Below are 24,659 nucleotides of genomic sequence, written 5' to 3'. Positions count from 1 at the left end.
CTGACGGCTTTAGATTGTTCATCCAAACAGAAAATCAATAAAGAAATATTGGCCTTAAATGAAACACTAGAACAATTGGATGTGATAGACATCTGCAGGACATTTCATCCCAAAGTGCCAGAATATACATTTTTCTCTAGTGTACATAGAACATTCTCAAGAATTGACAATATGATGGGCCAACAAAAATAACCAACAAATTCAGAAAGATTGAAATTATACCTAGCATATTTTCTGATCATAAAGCCTTGAAACTCGAATTCAACAGCAAAAAAAAGGGCAAACAAACCCACTAAAATGTGAAAACTAAAGAACATACTTTTAAAAAGTGAGTGGGTCAAAGAAGAAATAAGTGCAGAGATCAAAAGATACATACAGGCAAACAAAAATAACAATACAACATATCAGAATCTGTGAAATACAGCAAAATCAGTAATAAGAGGGAAGTTCATATCACTACAGGCCTATGTGAACAAACAAGAGAGAGCCCAAGTAAACCACTTAACTTCACATCTTAAGTAACTAGAAGAAGAACAAAGCCCCAAACCAGCCGACAAAAGGAAATAATAAAAATCAGAGCAGAAATAAATAAAATAGGGAACAGAAAAACTATAGAAAAAATTAATAAAACAAGGAGTTGGTTCTTTGAAAAGATCAACAAAATTGACAAACCATTGGCAAGACTTACCAAGCAAAAAAGAGAAAAAACTCATATAAACAAAATCCAAAATGTAAGAGATGAAATCACCACAAATATCATAGATATACAAAGAATTATTGTAGAATACTATGAAAAACTATATGCCACCAAATTTAACAATCTAGAAGAAAGGATAAATTTCTAGAACAATGCAATCTTCATAGACTGAGTCATGAAGAAGCAGAAAGCCTAAACAGACCCATAAGAAAGGAGAAAATAGAAACAACTATTAAAAAACCTCCCCAAAAATAAAAGCCCAGGGCCAGTCGGCTATACTATTGAATTCTATCAAACATTCAAAAAAGACTTGGTTCCTATTCTACTCAAAGTCTTCCAAAAATTGAAGAAGAAGCAATACTGCCAAACACATTTTATGAGGCCAACATAACCCTCATACCAAAATCTGGTAAGGACAACACAAAAAAAGAAAACTACAGATCAATATCTCTAATAAATACAGATGCTAAAATACTAAACAAAATACTAGCAAATCAAATACAACAACACATTAAAAAAATAATTAATCATGATCAAGTGGAATTTATCCCAGAATCACAAGGATGGTTCAACATACGTAAAATGTTTAACATAATACACAATATCAACAAAACAAAGAACAAAAACCATATAATTTTATTAATGGATGCAGAAAAGGCATTCAATAAAATACGTCATTTTATGTTTAAAACACTTAACAAAATGGGTATAGAAGAAAAATATCTAACATAATAAAGGCCATCTAAGATAAACCATCAGCTAACATCATATTAAATGGCATAAAACTGAGGTCTTTTCCCCTAAAATCAGGAACAAGACAAGGTTGTCTACTCTCTCCTCTCTTATTCAACGTAATGCTGAAAGTTCTAGCCAGAACAATCAGACAAGAGAAAGAAATAAAAGGCATTCATATTGGGAAAGAAGAAGTAAAGGTTTCACTTTTTGCAGATGATATTATTCTATACATCAAAAACCCCAAAGACTTCACAAAAAGACTACTAGAAACAATAAACCAATACAATAAGGTCGCAGGATACAAAATTAATATACAAAAGTCCATTGTCTTCCTATATGCCAACAATGAAACATCAGAAAATGAGCTCAAGCAAATAATCCCATTCATGGTTGCAACAAAAAAAAATAAATACCTAGGAATAAACATAACAAAGAAGGTAAAGGACTTATATAATGAAAACTACAAAGCATTGTTAAGGGAAATAAAAAAAGATATAATGAAATAGAAAATATTTCTTGTTCTTGGATAGGAAGAATAAATATAGTCAAAATGAGTATATTACCCAAAGCAATATACAAATTTAATGCAATTCCCATCAAAATTCCAATTTCATTTTTAAAAGAAATTTTAAAAAATCATCAGGTTTATATTGAACTATAAAAAAACCGAATAGCCAGAGTAATCCTAAGGAAAAAGAATGAAGCTGGGGGCATTACAATACCTGACTTCAAATTATATTATAGAACCATGATAATGAAAACAGCATGGTATTGGCAGAAAATAAACAGACCAATGGAACAGAATAGAAAGCCCAGAAATTAAACCACAAGTATATGGTCAAATAATTTTTGATAAAGAGGCCAACAACACACAATGGGGAAAAGAAAGTCTCTTCAACAAATGGTGCTGGGAAAACTGGAAAACCACATGCAAAAGAATGAAACCCTACCAGAGTGTTTCCCCTTGTACTAAAATTAATTCAAAATGGATCAAGGACCTAAATATAAGACCTGAACAATAAAATACATAGAAAAAGATATAGGTTCTAAACTCATGGACCTTGGTTTTAAAGAGCATTTTATGAATTTGACTCCAAAGGCAAGGGAAGTGAAGGCAAAGACAAATGAATGGGACTACATCAGACTAAGAAGCTTTTGCTCAGCAAGAGAAACTGATAACAAAACAGACAGCCAACTAAATGGGAGATGATATTTCAAACAACAGCACAGATAGTATATTCCAAAATATACAAAGAATATGCAAACAATCCAATTAAAAAATGGCAAGAGGACATGAACAAACACTTTTCCCAGAAAGAAATACAAATGGCCAAGAGATATATGAAAAGATGCTCATCTTCATTAGCTATTAGAGAAATGCAAATCAAAACTACAATGAGATACCACCTCACACCTTTTAGATTAGCTATTATCAACAAGATAGGTAATAACAAGTATTGGAGAGGCTGTGGAGAAAAAGGAACACTCATCCACTCTTGATGGCAATGTAAAGTAGTACAACCATTATGGAAGAAAGTATGGTGGTTCTTCAAAAAATTAAAAATAGAACTACCTTATGAACCAGCAATCCCGCTACTGGGAATATATCCCCATAACTAAAAAACACTGGTATGTAGACACATGCAGCCTCATGTTCATTGCAGCATTGTTCACAGTGGCCAAGACATGGAAACAACCAAAAAGCCCCTCAATAGATGACTGGATAAAGAAGATGTGGTACATATGTACTGTGGAATACTACTCAACCATAAGAAATGATGACATCGGATCATTTACAACAAAATGGATGGACCTTGATAACATTATACTGAATGAAATAAGTAAATCAGAAAAAACTAAGAACTATATGATTCCATACATAGGTGGGACATAAAAATGAGACTCATAGACATAGACAAGAGTGTGGTGTTTACTTGGCGGGGGGGGAGAGATGGGGGAAAGAAAGGGCACAAAGAAAACCAGATGGAAGGTGATGGAAGACTATATGACTCTGGGTGATTGGTATTCAACCTAATCAAATGTCAAAAATAACCTGGAGATGTTTTCTCTGAACCTATTTACCCTGATTGATCAATGTCACCCCATTAAAATTAATTAAAAAATACAGTATACAGATGATGTATTACAGAATTATACACCTGAAACTTATATGGTTTTATTAATCAATGTCACCCCAATAAATTAAATAAAAAAATAAAATGTTTCAAATTTTTACTTTTGCAAGTGATATTCCAGTAAAATCCTTATACATGCTTTTCATGCCACATATGCATATGTCTCTAGAACCCATAACTAAAGTGGATTACCTAAAGTGGATTACTGGGCCAGAAATTTATACACAAATAAAGCTTGAATAGATACTGCACAATCACCCCCTGACATAGTTTATAAATTCCTACTCCTACAATATATAAAAATACTTACTTTTTCATACCCTTGCTAATAGGATACTATCAATTTATAATAATTTTTACCTACTTGATGAATAAAATATGCTTTGGCAAAAAAAAAACAACAGACATACAGATCAATATAACAGAATTAAGAGCCCAAGGTCAGGTTTTAACTGTATTCTTCCATTATCCCAGGTTTTGTATAGCAGGTTGCATCCTGGGTGTCCTAGGTAACCTAAGTGTTTAAAAATAAAGGTGATGATAACAGTAGTAGGTGCTATTTCTTTTCTTTGCATATCCAAAATCTTATAAATTCCCAATTTCTTAGTTTGAAGCCCTCCTTGAACATCTCAGGAAAGTCTCAGGGGCATCCTGGTGGATTTCCAAGCAACAACCTCCTGGGTTCCTTGCAGAGCCTGACATCTCCCCCTTACTTGCTGAGCCACCTCCACGTTGACCTGATGTCTTGCTCTCTGATGCCCACAAGATACTAGAATAGTGACTCATAGCTACGTCCCATGTTGTGGCCAGTACAGGGTGATGTTGCCTTTCAGTGGCACCGCACTGACTCTCTGCATGCTGTGTCAACAACACTGTAGCAGACACACAGAAACCCTGCTGAGTTCTCTAGCAAAGTCAGGTGACTCTTCCTTCTGTCCCTGAACTTCACGAAATGTTTTCACCTGGCCAGAGGAGAGCTGGGCTCTCAAGAAACATCTGTCTGCATGGGATTGCGTAGCAGGATTGCTGAGTGGCTGCACTGTGCTCAACATCTCCTTCCTGTCTTCATGTCCAGTTATGCGTGGAGCCTTAACCTTGAACCAAGCTCATGTACTTGATGGCTGGATTCTTCAGTCTTGATCCCATGCACACACAGATCTCTGGTATCTTGCTACTGAGGCCTTTCCAACGCTCTGAATCCCAGGATGACTAGTTTAGATTCAAGCTGGCACCTCTTCTGCTCATCTAAGGAGATGATTCAGAATTATGTATTAAGTTTGAATCATACAAGTAAGCCTGTGGCCATCTGTTAATACTTATAAGAGACAAATTGTGGTTCGGGGCATATGGTTTTTGCAGTAAGCCTTATTGTCTTCTCCTAATGGTGAAAATGATACATTATTTAAAACTCAGGAAATGTTTTAGCATTTGACTAAATATACAACAAAATACTATATAAATTATTTTTATAATTTGATGCTGAAACTAATAGAATAAGTATGAAGGCATGAGGGGATGGAGCATGAAGAAAACCATGGTCCAAGACCAAAACAAACAAACAAACAAATAATAACAAAAACAAAAACCTAGTTAGTTATTAGCTATTTGTTTTCTTTTTTTAAAATTGGGAGTGTCAGGAAATTGTCAGGGAGAATGCCTAAATAGTCATTTTTTCATTCATCCAGTAGTGAGTATTGATAACTATCTCCCTTTATTTGTCTTTCTCTTCACTTCAAAGGGATAAAGATGTCTGTCTGGTCACCAGCTGGCCAAATCTTCAGGACCTGCTGTGGATGACACTCTTTATGACTTGTCTGGTTTGGATTGACTTAAGCCCTTGGTAACATACAGAAGTTAATTTTAGAGAGGACTACCTTCATGATTTTAAGGAGTCTTACAATAGTAGGTACAGATAAAAAAGTGACTATCAGACATGACCTTTAGAAGCATGTGGCTCTATCTCAACCGCTGTTTTTAGATAAGATGTATAGTTAGTCTTCAAATCCATTCTAAACCATGTCATAAAGATATCCCAGGGTTACATGTCCCCGTGTCTCACAGGCATTGTTGTTTAGAAAAAGCTTTCCAGCTTTTGAAACTTAAGTCATTGATTCCTGTTTCATCTTTAGAGAAAATGACAAATAGTTATTTAGTTCTCCTGGCTGCACATGGCATGTGAAATGGGGTATAAAAGAGAGTACGCAGGCTCTGATGACAGACAGACCTGACTTAAAGCCCTGACTTCACCAGGATTTACTGAGTGACCCTGGGAGTCATTTAATCTCCCCAAATCCTTCTTTCTGCAGCTCTGAAGTGGAGATCTAATGCTCACCTCAACAGGCAGGTATATAAATTAAATGCAATGGTAGATATGAACATGGCTAGCATACATAGTGCATTCAACAAAAGCCCTTGACCTATGTTTTATTTTCAGATAGACCTTAAATCCAAGTCATTATTTTGTGTCTATCCTGCTGCTTATGAAGCAGGTGATGTCAGCAAAGAAAGAGTTCATTACAATCAAGGAAGTTTTTAGAATCTAGTTACAGTCTAAAAGATTGAACTGATATCCAGGAGATGGAATTATTTTGCAACCTAAGATTAGTTCAATAGAAGAGATTAATGAGTCACATTATACAATCGGCTCAAGCTAATGCCAAATGAAAATGTTCTGGTTTTTAGCTAAGGTTGATTTAATATTATTTGTGCAATAACAGCATTAAATTCAAAGTCTGTTCTAGTGAATTGGATTTTACCCAGAACTTGCTGCTCAAATATGAGGTCATTTTCATAATCTGAGTGACTGCTTTGGGGACACCCCCTTCTGTAATGCAGTTTCTGGGCTGCCAAGAGCCCTTCTGATTCTCAACCACCCTGCTTTTTATCCTCCCTCTTGTGATGTAACTATGCAGTTATGGAGGCTTTCATCTGACTATTTCCACGAATTAAGTAAACTGGAAGAATCATCAATAAAGCCAGAATCAGGCATTAATAATTTAATTCCCATTGACTTATCTAAGTAACATTAGCAAAGAGTAGAATCCTGAGCTAAATTGTGTTGGGGAAGAAGTCAGAGTAGGAGATCCCGTACAGGCCCTTGGTAAGAAGTGGGCAACCTATCCAGCCTGAGCAACATTGGAGGCATAGTAATACCTTGAGCTGTCAGAATATACTACTTATGTTTCAGTTGGTATTGGGGTCAATTATGCCTTTTTCTGCCAACGTTGTTTTCATATTTCTGCCATTCTCACCAGGTTATAAAATCTTCAAGGGAAGGAAGCTTCCTTCTTTCTGGCTTTCCCTCAGAGTGCTTTTCTTATATCTAGGAGGAATTCAATAAATGCCTGTTGAATGAATAAATAAGTAGTGGAAGTAAAAACAGGTATGCAAAATAGGATGAAGAGGCATTGAAGGAAATCTGCTTTGTTTTGCCCAGGGCTGAACTTCATAATTCTAATTCCATTCGTCGCTGCATGTCAAGTATTTTTCTGTGCAGTCTTTTCTACTTTCAGCCTGGCTTTGGGTCTTTCTATCCTTTCCTTTTTATTTTCATGGCCATCACCTCCAATACATCTGACCAGGCTCACCCCTCATGTGGAATATATGACTGTCTCCATTTCATCCTTCTCATTGAACTCCTGATGACCAGCTGAGGGTGCTCAGGAAGAAATCCATTATTGCACTCTAATATCACATTAACAGGAAACAAACAGAATCATCGTACTTTTAAAGTGCTCTATATTTAAGTTCAAATTACAATATAAGAATTAATTCACTAATGAAGACAAACAAATATTGAACAAATTATCTATATGCCAAGACTGGAAATTGAGTGTTACCCAAGTACTCCAGCGGACTACTGAAAGCACTTCGATGCATAAACATTTGTTGTTCTGAACAATTTTTAAAGTTTGTTCTGGAAAATTGAAGTAATTTTATATCACAGAAATATTCACTTCACTGTTCCTTTTATTGAAATGGATTGTGTTGATTCTCTTTCTTTGTCCTATGAAAGAACAATACATTTGATTATTTCTTATAATTAAAATTTCTGTCTTGAGGTAATTGTGGATTCACATATGGTTTTAAGAAATAATACAGAGAGATTTCAGGTATGCTTTGTGGGGTTTCACCCAGTGGTAACTTTTTGCAGGAATTTAATACATTATCGCAAAAAGATATTGACATTAATACAATCAAGACAACAAACACTTCCAGCATCACCAAGATCCTTCACTGCTTTTTTGTAGTCACATTCACTTCCTTCTTGTTCATCCCTCCCCTTCTTATTAAATGAGAGGAGGGGAGACAGAGAGACAGACAGCATGTGCCCCGACTAGGATGCATGTAGCAACCCCCATCTGGGGACAATACTTGAATCAACTGAGCTATCCTCAGTGCCTGAGGCTGACACTCGAATCAGTTGAGCTGCTGGCTGTGAGAGAGGAAGAGAGAGAGAAAGGGGAGAGGGAGGGAAGAGGCAGATGGTTGCTTCTGATGTGTGCCCTGACTGGGTATCAAACCCTGGACATTCACACGTGGGGCTGGTGCTTTATCCACTAAGCCAACTGGCCAGGGCCCATCCCTTTCTTAATTTTTGGCAACAACTAATCTGTTCTCCATTTCTATAATATCATCATTTTAAGGATATTATAGAAATGGAACCATATAGTGTGTAAACTTTGGGGATTGGCTTTCTTTTACTCCATTATCTGGAGATTCATCCAGGTTGTTGCATATATTAATAGCTGATTCTTTTTTCTTGCTGTGGTATGAATACGCTGATTTTATTTCACCATTCACCCATTCCCAGTTTTTGGCTATTAGAAATAACTGTATTATAAACATCTGTGTATAGCTTTTGGTGTGAGCATAAGTCTTCATTTCTCTGGAGTAAATTCCCAGGAATATGATCATCTAGTTAGATGGTAGTTGCATGTTTAGGTTTTTTTTTTAGAAACTACAGAATCGTTCTCCAGAATGGCTGAATCATTTTACATGCCCACTAACAATGTATGTGATCTAATTTCTCAGCCATCTTGGCAGCATTTAGTGTTGTCATTATGTTATCTCATTATGATTTTAATTTGTATTTCTCTAGTGGCTGATAATATTGAACATCTTTTTATATACTTTTCTGCCTTTTTATATCTTCTGTGTGAAATGTCTATTCATGTCTTTTGTCCATGTTCTCACTGAAGTTTTAATTACCTTTTTACTATTTTGAGAGTTCTTCATATACTCTACGTATTAGTCCTTTGTCAAGTATGTGGCTTGCAAATATTTCCCCCTTAGTCTGTAGCTTGTTTTTTGATCCTCTTAGGAGAGTCTTTCACATAAGCAAAAGTTTTAAATTTTTATGGAGTCCAATTTATTAATTGTGCTTTCAATGTCTAGTCTAAAAACTCTGTATTTTCTTAGGTCCTGAAGAATTTCTTCTATTTTCTAAAAGTTTTATAGTTTTACACTTAAGTTTGTGATACAATTTAAGTTAACTTTTATATAAAATGTGACAGATTGAAGTTCATTTGTTTATTTATTTTGCCTGTGGATGTTCAATTGAAGGAGCACCATTTGTTGAAAAGGCTATTTTTTCCCCCATTGTATTGCTTTCATATCTTTGTCAAAAATCAGTTGAGAATATTTGTGTGGGTTTCTTTCTGGGTTCTCTATTCTGTTCCATTGATTTATGTATTTATTCCATCACTAATGTCATACAGTTTTAAATCCATACAATATCTCCTAAAATCAAGAGCCTCATTTCTCTTTATTTCTTTTTTGTTTCAAAATTAGTTTAGCTATTCTAGTTCCTTTGCCTTTCCACATCTATTCTGGAGTAATCTGCAGTATGTTTGCAAAATAAATTTTTTTTGGAATTTTGATAGAAATCATCTTAAATCTGTATTTCAAGTTAGGGACAATTGACATCTTTATTTAGTCTTCTAATCCATGAACATAGTGCACCTCTTTGCTTTTTTAGATCTTTCATTTCCTGGAACCAATCACCTGCAAATACTGGAAGACCCTAGTTAAGTTTTTGGAGAATCAGAAATTACACAGGGATTTTTAACTTTTTGTGGGTTCAGTGGGTCAACTCTACATGCTATGTCTTTTCAATCATTTTATTTTCAACCTACCTAGATTGCTACACTAGAACTGAGTTCCTTATAAACAGTAGATAGTTAGGTCTTATTTGTTAATTTACTCCACTGAGTTGTCTTCTAATTGGTTTGTAAAGGCTATTTATATTTAATGTAATTATTGATATTTTAGGAATCAATATTATTTTATTTTTTATTTTGTTTGTTCTCTCTGGTTTCCTTACTCCTCCCCACATCTCAGTGGTTACTTAAACATTTTTTAAAACTCCATTTTGATTTCTATGTATAGTATTTTAAAAATATATCTCTTTATAAAGCTTATTTAGTTGTTGCTCTAGGTATTACATTTTATAATTAGGTGTTATCATTTCACCAGTCTAAGTAAAGAGAAATCTTACCTCTCTTTACATTCCTTTATCTTCTATTGCTTATAATATACAGTTGATCTTCATTATTCAGTGTAGTTATGTTCTAAAAATTTTCTGTGAATGCTGAATTAATGAATACAATAAAAATTATTGCTCTTGGAAGGAATATAGAGTTAGGTTCCTGTGAGATGCAGGTTCTGTTTTTGTCAATTTATCAATACATAATTCTGTTTTATGTATGTTTCTAATTTAATACCATATTTTTCTTTTCCCAGGTTTTTACTATTATTTTTTTCAATTATGAGTTGACATTTAATTTTAGTTTCAGATATATAGCAAGGTATATAATTTACGAACAGACCCCCTCAATAAGCTTAGTACTCACTTTGCACTCTACATAGTTATTACAATATTATTGCCTATATTTTCTGTGCTGTAATTTACATTCCTATGATCATTTTATAACTGCCAATTGTGCCTTTTAATCCCTTCACCATTTTCATCCAAGCTTCCTACCTTCAATCTGGCAAGCATCAGTCTGTTTTCTATCTATGAGTCTGTTTTTGTCTTGTTTGCTTATTTTGTTCTTTAGATTTCACATTTAAGTGAAATCATGTGGTATTTGTTTTTCTCTGTCTGACTTTTTTTTCACTTAGCATAGGACCCTTTAGGTTCATCCATGTTGTCACAAATGTTAAGATCTCATTTTTTTTATGACTGAGTAATATTCTATTGTATATATGTATTGCTGCTTTTTTACCCACTTATCTACTGATGAGCACTTAAGTTACTTCCATATCTTGGCTATTGTAAATAATGCTGCAGTAAACATAGGAATGCACATATATTTTCAAATAAGTGTTTTGGATTTCTTTAGATAAAGATCCAGAAATGAAATTGCTGGATTATAAAGTAGTTCTATTTTTAATTTTTTGAGAATCCTCCATGTTATTTCCCCCAGTGGTTGCACCAATTTGCAATCCCATTAGTAATGCTAAAGGATTTTATTTTCTCCATATCCTCACTGACACTTGTTTGTTGATTTATTGAGGATGACCATTCTGACAGGTGTGAGATGATATCTCATTGTGGTTTTAATTTGAAGTTTTCTAATGACTAGTGAGGTTGAGCATCTTTATCTATGTCTATTGACCATCTAAATATCCCCTGCCTATCTTTTAATTGGGTTATTTTTTTTACTGGTGCTAAGTTTTCTGAGTTGTTTATAAATTTTAGATATTAACTCCATCAGATGTATGATTGGCAAATATGTTCTCCCATTAAGTAGGTTGTCTTTTCATTTTGTTGATTATTTCCATTGTTGTAAAAAAACTTTTTAGTTTGATATAGTCCCATTTGTTTATATTTTGTCTGTTTATCTTGCTCAAGAAGATATATCAGAAAAAATATTGCAAAAAAATCAGATATTTTACTGCCTATGTTTTCTTTTAAGAGTTTTATGGTTTTGAGTTTTACATTTAAGTCTTTAATTCATGTTGAATTTATTTTTGTATGTGGTAATTTAGTTCCTTTCTCTCTCTATTTATTTTATTTATTTTTTTTAATTATAATTTTATTTTTTTAATGGGGCGACATCAATAAATCAGGTTACATATATTCAAAGATCAACAAGTCCAGGTTATCTTGTCTTTCAATTATGTTGCATACCCATCACCCAAAGTCAGATTGTCCTCTGTCACCTTCTATCTAGTTTTCTTTGTGCCCCTCCCCCTTCCCCTTTCCCTCTCCCTTTCCCCCCTCCCCCCATAACCACCACACTCTTATCAATGTCTCTTAGTTTCACTTTTATGTCCCACCTACGTATGGAATAATGCAGTTCCTGGTTTTTTCTGATTTACTTATTTCACTTCGTATAATGTTATCAAGATCCCACCATTTTGCTGTAAATGATCCGATGTCATCATTTCTTATGGCTGAGTAGTACTCCATAGTGTATATGTGCCACATCTTCTTTATCCAGTTGTCTATTGATGGGCTTTTTGGTTGTTTCCATGTCCTGGCCACTGTGAACAATGCTGCAATGAACATGGGGCTGCATGTGTCTTTACGTATCAATGTTTCTGTCTCTCTCTATTTATTTATTTATTTTGCAAGTGTCTGTTCAGTTTTCCCAACACCATTTATTGAATTGACTGTCTTTACTCCAATTGTATATTCTTGCTTCCTTTGTCAAATATTAACTGACCATATAAGCATGAATTTATTCCTGGGATTTCTATTCTGTTCCATTAATCTATGTGCATATTTTATGCCAGTACCATGTTATTTTGATTACTATAGCCTTGTAGCATAGTTTGATACCAGGTAGTGTGATACCTCTGACTTTGTTCTTTTTTTCTCAGGATTGCTTTAGCTATATGGGGTCTATTGTGGTTCTTTATAAATTTTAGGGTTAATTGTTCTAGATCTGTGAAAAATGCCATTGGTAGTTTTATAGGAATTGCATTGGATCTATAGATTGCTTGAGGTAGTGTAGACATTTTAAACTATGTTAATTCTTCCTGTCAATCAGCATAGCTTCAATTTATTTGTATCTTTTAAAATTTCTTTAATGTCTTATAATTTTCTGAACATAGGTCTTTTACGTCCTTGGTTAAATGTAGTCCTCAGTATTTTATTTTTTTTGTGCAATTGTAAATGGTTTGTTTTCTTAATTTCCCTTTATGATAGTTCATTACTGGTGTATCAAAATGAAGCCAATTTCTGAATATTAATTTTGTATCCTGCTACTTTTTTGAATTCATGTATAAGTACTAATAATTTTTTTGGGGGGTGCAATTTTAGAGTCTCCTATATATAGTATCATACCCTCTATGAATAATGACAATTTTACTTCTTCCTTTCCAATTTCTATGCCTTTTATTTCTTTTCCTTGTCTGAAAACTATGGCTATGAATTCCAATATTATGTTGAATGAACATGATGAAAGTGTATATCTTTGCTTGTTCCTGATCTTAAGAAAAATACTTTTATTTTTTTCCCATTGAGTAGAATGTTGACTGTGGGTTTGTCATATACGAGCTTTATTATGTTGAAGTATGTTCCTTCTGTTCCCACTTTGCAGCGTTTTTATTATAAATGGATGCTGGATTTTGTCAAATGTTTTTCTGCACCTATCAATATGATTTTATGATTTTTATCCTTTCTTTTTGTTTATGTTGTATGTTTCTGTTTAACATCATCTTATTTTATATATTTTATTGATTCATTAACTTGACCTCGTGGCTGATATCACTATAACTCATACTTAAATAAAACTTATTTAAAACATATTTTTCCCATAAGGCACATTACAGCCTGTTTACACTTAGGTACACAAGACAAAACTTCAGCATTACACTTAGAGGCCTTTTTTTTTTAAGTGAGAGAGAGACACGCACACACATACACAGAGATAAACAGACAGACAGATAGGAAGAGAAAGAGAGGAGAAGCATCAGCTCACAGTTGCATCACTGTATTTGTTTATTCATCGCTTCTCATGTGTGCCTTGACCTGGGAGCTTTAGCCAAGCTGGTGACCCTACCTCAAGTCCATGACCTTGGGCCCAAGCTAGAAACTCAAGCTAGTGACCTTGTGCTCACACTGGTGAGCCTGCACTCTAGCTGGATGAGCCCACTCTCAAACTGGCGACCTCAGGGTTTCAAACCTGGGTCCTTAGCATCCCAGATTGATGTTCTATTCATGGTGCCACCACCAGTCAGTCACTTAAAGACCATTTTAAACAGTGACTTTATGCACAAAAATCCAAAATAAATTACACTAAATAGACTTAAAGGAACACTTGTTTACTGTACGAGAACTGAAATAAGAAGGTAGAGTGTCACCTTACTTGATCTCAGCGTGGAACATGTATATTGATGATTTAATTTTTTCACCACTCTGTACTTCCCTGTGAATGACAAAGTGCCATGAGTGTTAATTTGGAAGTTACAAATAGATTTTAATGAGTAGGTAAATTTGCAAATACAGAATCTATGAAGAAGTTGGATAAACTATTGAATATAATTGTCTTAAAATGTATATTTGGAATCACATTAGAGAATATTATGTATTTTTTCTAAAATCATAAAACAATGTGGGAAATTCAAAGAGATAAAAAAAGCCTATTATATTTACCTATATTTTTGCTTACATTATTCTTTCATTCTTACTGATGTTTCAATAATTTGTTTGTTTGTTTGTTTAGGGAAGTTCTTTTCTCTATCCAAATAGGTTAGTTAAGCTGGTAATAGGTTATTTTTGTTTTCTTTAACCTGGGAATGTCTTAATTTTCTCTTTATTCCTGAAGGATATTTTTGTTGGGTATAAGATTCTGGGTTTCCAGAATCTTTCCAATTCCTTTCTTCCAGTACTTGAAAAATGTGACACTTTATTCAGGCTTCCCTGGAATCTGATAAAAAAATTTCTATTTTTGGAATAGTTTCCCCCCTATAGGTAAAATATAATTTTTAATTTGGCTATTTTCAAATTTTTTCTTTGCCTTAGATTTCAAACATTTAATTATGACATGTTTTGGCATGGATTTAAAAAAAAATTATCCTGACTAGTGTTGATTCAGCTTCTTGAATTTGTAGGTTTGTGTCTCCTGTCAGATTTGGGAAGTTTTCACCCATTATTTCTTGAAAGACTTATTTTTTTTTCTTTTTTTAGCTCAACCTTCTTTCTCTTTTTCTTCTGGAATTCAGTGACATGAACAGTATATATTTTCTTATAATCCTACAGGTCCCTGAGTCTTTCTTTCTTTATTTTTTTCTCTGTTCAGATTGGATAATTTCTAATGCTCTATCTTCCAGTTCATTAATTCTTTCCTCTGTCCTCTCCACTCCTACATTGAGTACAACCACTGGGCTTTTATTTCAGTTATTGAATTTTTCAGTTTTAAAACTTCCATTTGGTTCTTCCTCATTATTTTCTGAGACTTTCTACTTTTTTTGAAAAGGCATTCTGTTTTTTCATTTGTGTCAAATCTGTTCATCATTGCTCTTTGAAGTATTTTTATCATGGATGCTTTCAAATATCTCTTAGTTAATTCCAATATCTCTGTCACTTGGTGTTGGTATTCATTGATTGTCATTTTGCATTCAGTTTGAGATCTTCCTGGTTCTTGGTATAATGAGTGATTTTTTTTTTGAAATTTGACATCTTTATATTGTGCTAGGAGCCTCTGAATCTTATTTAAATCTTTCATTTTTCTGGCAGTTTCTGTCAGTAATCCAACAGGAGAGAGAGACCTTATGACTCCCAGGTAGAAGTAGCAGTCCAGATTCCTCATTTATCCTTTATTCACACCAAAGCAGGAAGGCTCTTTGTTACACTCGGTACAGATGGGAATTCTAGCTTCCCACATGAACTCCACTGACATTGCAGTAAGAGTGGCCTTGTTACCACTGGGCCATAGTGAACTTTCTGACCATTTACTTGGTTTCCTCTGACAACAGCCTAGTGGAGTATATTCACATATTCAGAAAAATCTTCCTTATCTTTAGGAAATAGGCACAAATATATTTCCCTGATGAAGTTTTTAGTTTTCCATTTCTATTATCTTTCTGCTGATTAATTTTTTTATTTACAGATGATCTCTTTACCTGTCTTGGTCTGTCAACTACCCATATGCATTTTCTTCACATATGATGAATTTTCATATGTTTAGCTACTATTTGCCCCATCTTTATTTGAGTATTTTTTTGCTCTTCTTGCTGTTTATCACAGTTCACCAACTCTGTGCCTAGGTTTTCAGTTTACTTTTTTTTTTTTTTTTTCATTTTTCTGAAGCTGGAAACAGGGAGAGACAGTCAGACAGACTCCCGCATGCGCCCGACTGGGATCCACCCGGCACGCCCACCATGGGGCGACGCTCTGCCCACCAGGGGGCGATGCTCTGCCCATCCTGGGCGTCGCCATGTTGCGACCAGAGCCACTCTAGCGCCTGAGGCAGAGGCCACAGAGCCATCCCCAGCGCCCGGGCCATCTTTGCTCCAATGGAGCCTTGGCTGCGGGAGGGGAAGAGAGAGACAGAGAGGAAAGCGCGGCGGAGGGGTGGAGAAGCAAATGGGCGCTTCTCCTGTGTGCCCTGGCCGGGAATCGAACCCGGGTCCTCCGCACGCTAGGCCGACGCTCTACCGCTGAGCCAACCGGCCAGGGCAGTTTACTTCTTTTGAATGTTTGTTTATATTGGATGTGATATTTTCAGAACATTTCACATTTAAAATAAATAACAACCCCAAAGGAGATTAGTTTAAAGTGCTGAAAATAAAAGTCAATGCATCCTAACCTGAGGTTTCTCCCTTTGGATGTAGTAGCATCTAACGTTTACTGAAGAAGGGTCAATAGGAAAGACTAGGGGAGAAACAGGTTTTGAAAATTAGAACCCATTTCTTCTGAGGAAAAGAGATAATGCAAAAGTACTTTAGATCATATTTTTCTGTCTCATCCACTTGGTTGGTGTAGTGGCAATCAGAAGCTATAAATAGATAAGCTTTGACAGAAATATCTTACAAAACCAAGAGGCTGGTCTTGTTCATGATATTTTAGAAACTAGCATGTGAGCAATTGATACCATTATTTCTAATTTCACTTTTACAAATATTATCCATAGAAGTTGTCCCCCCATCGTCAGTTTCTGGTTTCTCAGAGACATGCCCACTCTACACACTCTTGGGCTTCTGGGTAGTCAAATGGGGTTTAAGTGATTGATTAGCAAGTTCTGCTAATAATTTTGATTAGCTACATTTATTTACATGTAATTATTTTTTTAGTAATTAAAATTTAGTCACAGTATTTATTCTTAATATAATTTTGAGTAAAGATTGCCCTAGTTAAACAAAGACATATTTAAAATTCCCAAGCAATTATAGAACAATCGATCCAAACCTATTCAATATATTGATTGTATATTCTGAGGGTAAAAAGGTTTTGCTTCAAAATTTGAAGTAAGTTTTGCTTATGAAAAGTTACTGATAGCACAAATTGTATTTTTATTATTATTTTTGAGTGAGAAAAAGGAAGATAGACAGATTCCCACATGCACCCCAACAGGGATCCACCTGGTAATCCCATCTGGGGCTGATGCCCAAATCAACTGAGCTATTATTTTTTAGAGCCTGAGGTTGATGTGCTTGGACCAATCGAGTAATCCTTAGCTTCCAGGGCCACAATTGTACCAATTGAGCGGCTAGCTGCAGGAGGGGAAGATGGAGAGAAGGAAGAAAGGAAGGGGGAGAGAAGCAGATGATCTTTTCTCATGTGTGCTCTGACCTGGAATCTTACTCAGGATGTCTATACACTGGGCCAACACTCTATCCACTGAGCCACTGGCCAGGGCCACAAATTGTATTTTAAAAAATAATGTTTCCCAAAAAATTATTTGCTGGACAAAATTGATTCTAATTTAGAACATAGTAGCTGTTTCTCTGAAGAGGTATTTGAAAGAGTTGGCCTTTTAGATCCATTTATTAGATTAATCTCTTTTTAGAATCTTAATTATGTCATATCTGATGTCTGGAAAAGAAAGAATATAGGTATCTCTGTCTACCTGTGTTCACAGACCCCATTAAAACACTATTTATGGACTGTCACATTCAGCTAGTGCCTGAGCCATCTCCTTTTGTCCCTTAGGGAAAATGAAGTTATTATCTTGTTTTATCAAGATCAACAGCAGAACAAGGCTGAGCTGATCCTTCTTGGAGTATCTGGAAGCTGTGCAGCAACCTGCACCTTTGCTGAGAAGAGCAGAGGTACCAGGGCATCCACACTACAAAGGGATGTGCTAGTGATAATTCCATCTCTGGCCTGCTAGTAAGGCCCATTGGATGAAAGCAATGGTTGTGATTTTGATGGTATGCATTCCTCCCTAAGTTCTTTTCAGAGGCACTAATGGTGAGTAAAAACTTTTTCAACTACTTTAAGGTCATCCTAATTGGATACTTTAAAAAATTTTTAAATTTATTTATTTGGCATTGGCCAGTTTGCTCAGTGGTAGAGCATTGGCTGTGGATGTCCTGGGTTCAATTACTGATCAGGAGAAACAGGAGAAGTACCCATCTGCTTCTCCACATCCCCCTCTCACTTCTCTCTCTCTCTCTTTTTCCCTCCTGTAACCATGGCTTGATTGGAGAAGGTTGGCCCCAGACACTGAGGATGGTTCCATGGCCTCTGCCTCAGGCACTAAGAAGAGCTCCATTGCTGAGCAACAAAGCAATGCCTGAGATGGGTAGGGCATCCCCCCTAGTGGGCTTGCTGGGTGGATCCAGGCTAGAATGCATGCACAAGTCTGTCTCTGCATCCCCTCCTCTTGCTGAACATAAAAAAATATATATATATTTATTGATTTTTAGTGAGAAAGGAGTGGGGAGAGAGAGAGAGAGAGAAACAAGAACATCTATCTGTTCCTGTGTGTGCCCTGACCGAGGATGGAACCAGAAACCTCTGTGCTTTGGAATAATGCTGTGACCAATTGAGCCATTGAGCTGGGACAATTGGCTACTTTTTGTTGTAAAGCTTTTCAAAGAGACCAACTGTATATTCTTCTGTTCACAGCTGCATACTAATGATAGTTCCCTAAGAATCTTAGTAAAATAACCTCAACTCCAATTTTGGTATGATTCTTTTTGACAGAGACAGAAAGTCAGAAAGAGGGACAGATAGGAACAAACAGACAGGAAGGGAGAGATGAGAAGCATCAACTCTTTATTGCAGCACTTTAGTTGTTCATTGATTGCTTTCTCGTATGTGCCTTGATGGGGGGAGGGGGTTACTGCAGAGCAGTGACTCCTTGCTCAAACCAGAGACCTTGGGCTTCAAGAGAGTGACCTTTGGGCTTGAGCCAGCAACCACGGGGTCATGTCTATGACTCCACACTCAAGCTAGCGATGCCACACTCAGCCGGCGACCTTGAGTCCTCTGTGTCCCAGTCTGACACTCTATCCACTGCGCAACTGCCTGGTCAGGCTTGGTATGATTTGATGACAGTTACAGAATGATCTAAACTCAAGCTTCCAGTGGAACATAGTTTCTCCAGCAACCCAGGGGGGACTTTGGCACCAAGTAACAGCCAGGCATCTGGCTGCTGTGAGTGGCAGCTTCACCATAAGCAGGTGAAGGAACTGTGGCTGAGGGACTCTTCAACATCATCACTAATACTGCTCTCTAAAAAGTTTCACTTTATTCTGGTTGGTTTTCCCACAGACACTGCTGACAGTGACTGATAAGCTGAATAAGGTTGACAGTCAGCAATCTGGAGACTGTTTTTAATTATTAAAGCAGCCAACACATCTTAATGCACAAGTCCTCTGAACTGAGGGTCAAACAATTGGGCCTCAAGGAAAGTTTTCCTTTTTTCTTTAAATTATCAGAAACAAACAAAGCACTTGTTTGGGGGATCTGAAGGATATTCCTTATACTAGTATTCAAATTGTAAATATTGAATAGGAGCTTCTCTTCTTACTCCTCAGACTCAACTGCTGTTAATTGAGTGTCTTTGCCAACATGATATACACTTAATTGACCCTTGACTGGGCCCACCCCACAGAGTACTTGGACCCAACAGCATGCGGATTCACTGGAGCTTTGTGTGTCTGCCACGAATGAGCAGCTTCTCTTATCCTATATTAAGCTCCTCAACATAATTTTTTATGGGGAACAATTTTTTTTCCATTTTCTGTTGCATGAGGTTTTAGAACTTTTTCTATATATTGCTGCATCACTGATTCCAAATCTGAAATCCATTTTATGGTATATGCTCTAGTTTTTATGCAATTTTAATTTCTTTTTGCTACAGATAATGGCATGCATTGGTTTTTAAATTGGAGTTAAAGGGCTATGGCTCTTGGATTGAACATAACCACAAGGCAATTAATGTTATACAAACATCACTTTTACATAATTGTAGTTGTTTTTAAATGTAAAAAATTATCATCTGATAAAAAACACCCTCTTATTTTGTTTTAAGATTGAATCATGGCTTCTTCGAGTAGGCATAAATGTAAGAATAGTCCTGACACCTTCTGTTATATATGTGGCTGTTACACACTTCAGCATCAAAGGGGCAATATTTCATCATTTGTGACATGTGCATATACTGCCTATTTTCAAGTTCCCCTTGGCGATCAAGACAAGAATTGAGCTCCTCATATTGTGTCATCATTGTGAGGAAATGCTTCGTGACTGGACAAAAGGAAAACACAAAGGAATACCTTTTGATATTCCCAGGGTTTGGCGTGAACCTAAGGATCACAGCAGTGACTGTTATTTCTGTCTGATCCATACAAAGGGCATTGGCAAGAAAAAATGGCATATGATCACATATCCTAATATTCCTTCAGCAATACAACCTATCCCACACTCTGAAACACTCCCAGTTTCAATTTACAATGGTTTTATTTCTTCTAAGGATGAAGACAGTGAACATGGCGATCAAGTGTATTTTGATAAGATGCATGAGAATATGGTTGTAGAATTTGAAGGGTCTTCTGATGCCAAGCAGTCATTAACCCCTTAGCAGTTTAGCCAACCTGAATTGAATGACTTAGTAAGAGACTGAGCCTATCAAAGAAAGCAGCTGAGTTATTTATCCTCCAGCCTTCAAGAAAAGAATGTACTTCACCAGTCAGCTAAAGTATCCCATTGCAGGAAGCATGAACAAATTTTTGTGGACTTTTTTCCCAAAGACAAACACTTTGTTTACTGTCATGATATCAGTAGTCTTCTCAGCCAGCTAGGTGTTACCACTTACATTCCAGCAGAATGGCGGCTATTTCTTGACAGCTCTAAACGGAGTCTGAAATGTGTTCTCCTACACAACGGTAATGTTTATTTAGTGGTTCCAATTGGTTATTCATTTGCGAGAAGATTATAATGACATAAAAATTGTCCTTGACTTTCTGAAGTGTGAGGAGCATAACTGAATCATGTGTGGATTTTAAAATGGTAAATTTCCTGCTAGGACAAAAGAGAGGTTTCACGAAGTATTCTTGCTTTCTGTGTTCGTGGGACAACCGAGCTCGGGAGAAACACTGGACACAGAGGAGTTGCCAAAACGTGAAGCTCTGGAAGTAGGAATGCAAAATATTGTGAATAAACCTGTAGTTAATTGAGTCAGGATCATTTTTCCCCCAGTTCACATCAAATTTGGCTTTTAAAGCAGTTTGTTCAGGCTTTGAATAGAGAAAGTGAATGCTTTCAACATATTATTTCTGCTTTTCCTGCTTTGTCTTTTGAGAAGATAAAAGCAGGTGTATTCGATGGACCTCAAATTCGAACCCTCATACGTGATGGAGAATTTACCAGAAAGATGAATAAGGAGGAGAAAGCAGCATGGCAGTCTTTTGTGGCAGTTACAAAGAACTTCCTTGGCAACAAAAAAGCAGAAAACTATGAACTTCTGGTTCAAAGGATGCTGTTGGCTTTCCGCGACATTGGATGTAATGTGAGCATTAAGATTCACTTCCTGAACAGTCATCTTGATAAGTTTCCCAAAAATCTTGGAGCTGTTAGTGATGAGCAGACTACTGCTGGAGCATCAAACGAGATTGTCCTCAACAAGTACACAAACGCAAGAGCTACAAATGCAAATTTTTGTCTGAATAGAACTTAAATAAGTTTTGAACAAATTTTATGATTAAAATAAGCATTTTAATATGTTCTATTTAGAAATTGTAGACAAATTCTGATGCAATCATATCTTATAGTGTATTAGTGTATTTACTGCATTATATAAATTATTATATTTTCAGAAAGATGATGCCCAAGAAGAAATTCTATTTCATTATGTTAAACTAAATGTTGAAAATTTTACAATAAAATGAAAACCTAAAATCTTGAATTGCAAAAAAACTGTAGCTCACAGAGAAAAACTAATGGCAGATTTGAGATCAGCACACTCGAGTTAGGTAAGAACAAGTGTTTTTGTGGATGCAACAAAAAATTTGTTCCCCAGTGTTAGCCATCCCACACATTGAGCTTGTTTTCAAGGTAAATGTTTCTGCACATCTAACAACTGGTTCACAGTATAAAAACAAGTCCTCCTCTCTCTGCCTGCTCCCTGTCACCAACACCGAGCACCTCACGAGTCTTTGCTCAGTGCTCTGTCCTGAGGGCTGGGCTGCTGTGACATTTCTAACTTCAGTGGTTGCACAAAGATGATGGTGAGCCTGAGGCTAAAACATTCTCCCTTTTATTCTTTCTTTTGTTTTTCTTTCTAAAATTTGAAGAAGTGTCAAGAAAGTTGAATTTAATAATACTAATAATAAAATTAGGACAGCACTCAATTAAAATAGTTTACAATGTTACTGAAAAAAGAGTTTCATAAACTTAGCGGCTGGATGGGTTATCTTCACATGCATATTGCTTAGGAGATAATCAGACGATCCTTAAAATTCGGCTGCACTGAATAATTAGAAGTATCCATTTTAAATCTTAGATTAGGTTTCTGGGCATCTGTGTGCATATCATAGGTACATGCAGCTTTCATGTTTAATTGCTGTGGAGCAGCTCATCAGCAACAAAAGAGACAAAGAACAGAGACAGAGAAGTCACCCTGAAAAAGCAATTAAAAATTGCCAAGAAACATAGGCAAATGGTTCAAAGTAATTAACAAGCCTAGCAATAAAAATTAAAGGGGGTCAAATATATGGTAATGGAAGATAACTTGACTTTAGATGGTGAGCACACAATGCAATATAGGTATTGACTGACTTACGACCTATGCAACTTACGACCATTTGACTTTACAACCACAATCGCTAGCCACGACTGCTTCACATCTGGCAGTGCAAGCGTTGCCCTGCTGGGCGTACGACAGTGCCATCCAGCTTCCGGCAGCAATACCATCTCCACATGAAACTACCATTTCAACTGTTATCCCAGACTCAGTACAACAATTTGTGTTTTGTGTCTTGGATATTTTTCATCAAACCCCTCCCAAGATATCTACGAAGAGGAAATTGTCTCTGTCTATGCCTCAGCCTGCCAAGAAGAAAAGAAAGGCCATCGATCTCGACACGAAAATGAAGGTAATTAAGCAGTACTAAGGAGGAAAGAAAGTGAATGTGATCGCACGTGATACGAAGTTATCACACTAGACTGTGTCAATAATTTTGAAAGATAAAAAAAGAATTCTTGAAGCTGTGAAAGGTTCTGCACCCACATGATCAACAGTTATAACAAAGCAACAAAGCAGGCCCATCCATGAAATGGAGAAATTGCTGTATATTTGGATGGAAGATCAAATTCAAAAACGAACACCATTAGTCTTTTTACTGTGCAGATGAAGGTGAGAAGTCTATTTCAGATTCTGAAGGAGCATGCTAGAGAAGATTACAGTCAAGAATTTGTACCAGCCCTGGCTGGTTGGCTCAGTGGTAGAGCATCGGCCTGGTGTGCAGGAGTCCCGGGTTTGATTCCTGGCCAGGGCACACAGGAGAAGCACCCATCTGTTTCTCCACCCCTCCCCCTCTCCTTCCTCTCTTCCTCTCTCTTCCCCTTCTGCAGCCAAGGCTCCATTGGAGCAAAGTTGGCCTGGGCGCTGTGGGTGGCTCTGTGACTTCTGCCTCAGGTGCTAGAATGGCTCTGGTTGCAACATAGCAACACCCCAGATGGGCAGAGCATCGCCCCCTGGTGGGCATGCTGGGTGGATCCCGGTTGGGTGCATGCGGGAGTCTGTCTGACTGCCTCCAGTTTCCAACTTCAGAAAAATACAAAAAAAAAAAAAAAAAAAAAAAAAAAAAAAAGAATTTGTACCAAGCACTGGCTGGTTCCAGAGATTCAAGAAAAGATTCCAAATGCATAGTATTCGAGTGACTGGAGAAGCAGTGAGTGCGGATGAGGAAGGAGCATGTAAGTTTTTTGATAGTCTGGATGAATTAATTACAGATGAGGGATATTTAGCAGAACAGATTTTCAATGTTGATGAAACTGGATTATTTTGGAAACGGATGCCAGCATGCACTTATACAAAGAAAGAAAGAAAGTTCACCACTAAGGGATTATTAGAAGGTTTATCTTTACTGAATAAACTTCTTATACATTTCGAAGCAATGGACCCAAACATCGAACAATTTGCAAGGATTGAATGGATGGTGTATGATGTGTTTCATCCATATCGTGAAATTTATGAAGAAAGAAAGAAACATACAATTCAGACAAAGATCACCATGTTTATGAAAAAACCAACTCCGGTAACCTCAACTGCTGCCCCAGATGACAACATCAACGATCCGCAGCCAAGCACCAGTGACCAATAAAATGTTTCATACATGTTTATATATTTTGATATGTTTTGCAATTGGGAAAATGTTTCCTATGGTATTTTTGTATGCACCTGTATTTTGTAATTTTGTATGTTTTGCAAATATTAAACCAGTTGTACTGGTAATGCAGTGTTTTACTTAAACCTGACGAATGTAAAAATAAGAAACAAAATGGTGTAGAGATGATACAAATGGCATAAAATGAACAAATAAAATTATAATATATAAATTATGATAAAATATGACTTAAAGATTTTTATAACATCATTTCACAGTACTGTACATATAGCCTACCCAACTTATGACCAAATCGTGTTACGCCGGTCTGTCAGAACCAATCGTGGTCGTAAGTTGAG

This window comes from Saccopteryx bilineata, chromosome 5 (assembly GCF_036850765.1).
Source record: "Saccopteryx bilineata isolate mSacBil1 chromosome 5, mSacBil1_pri_phased_curated, whole genome shotgun sequence".
Lineage (NCBI taxonomy): Eukaryota > Metazoa > Chordata > Mammalia > Chiroptera > Emballonuridae > Saccopteryx > Saccopteryx bilineata.
This window is presented reverse-complemented; position numbering follows the sequence as displayed.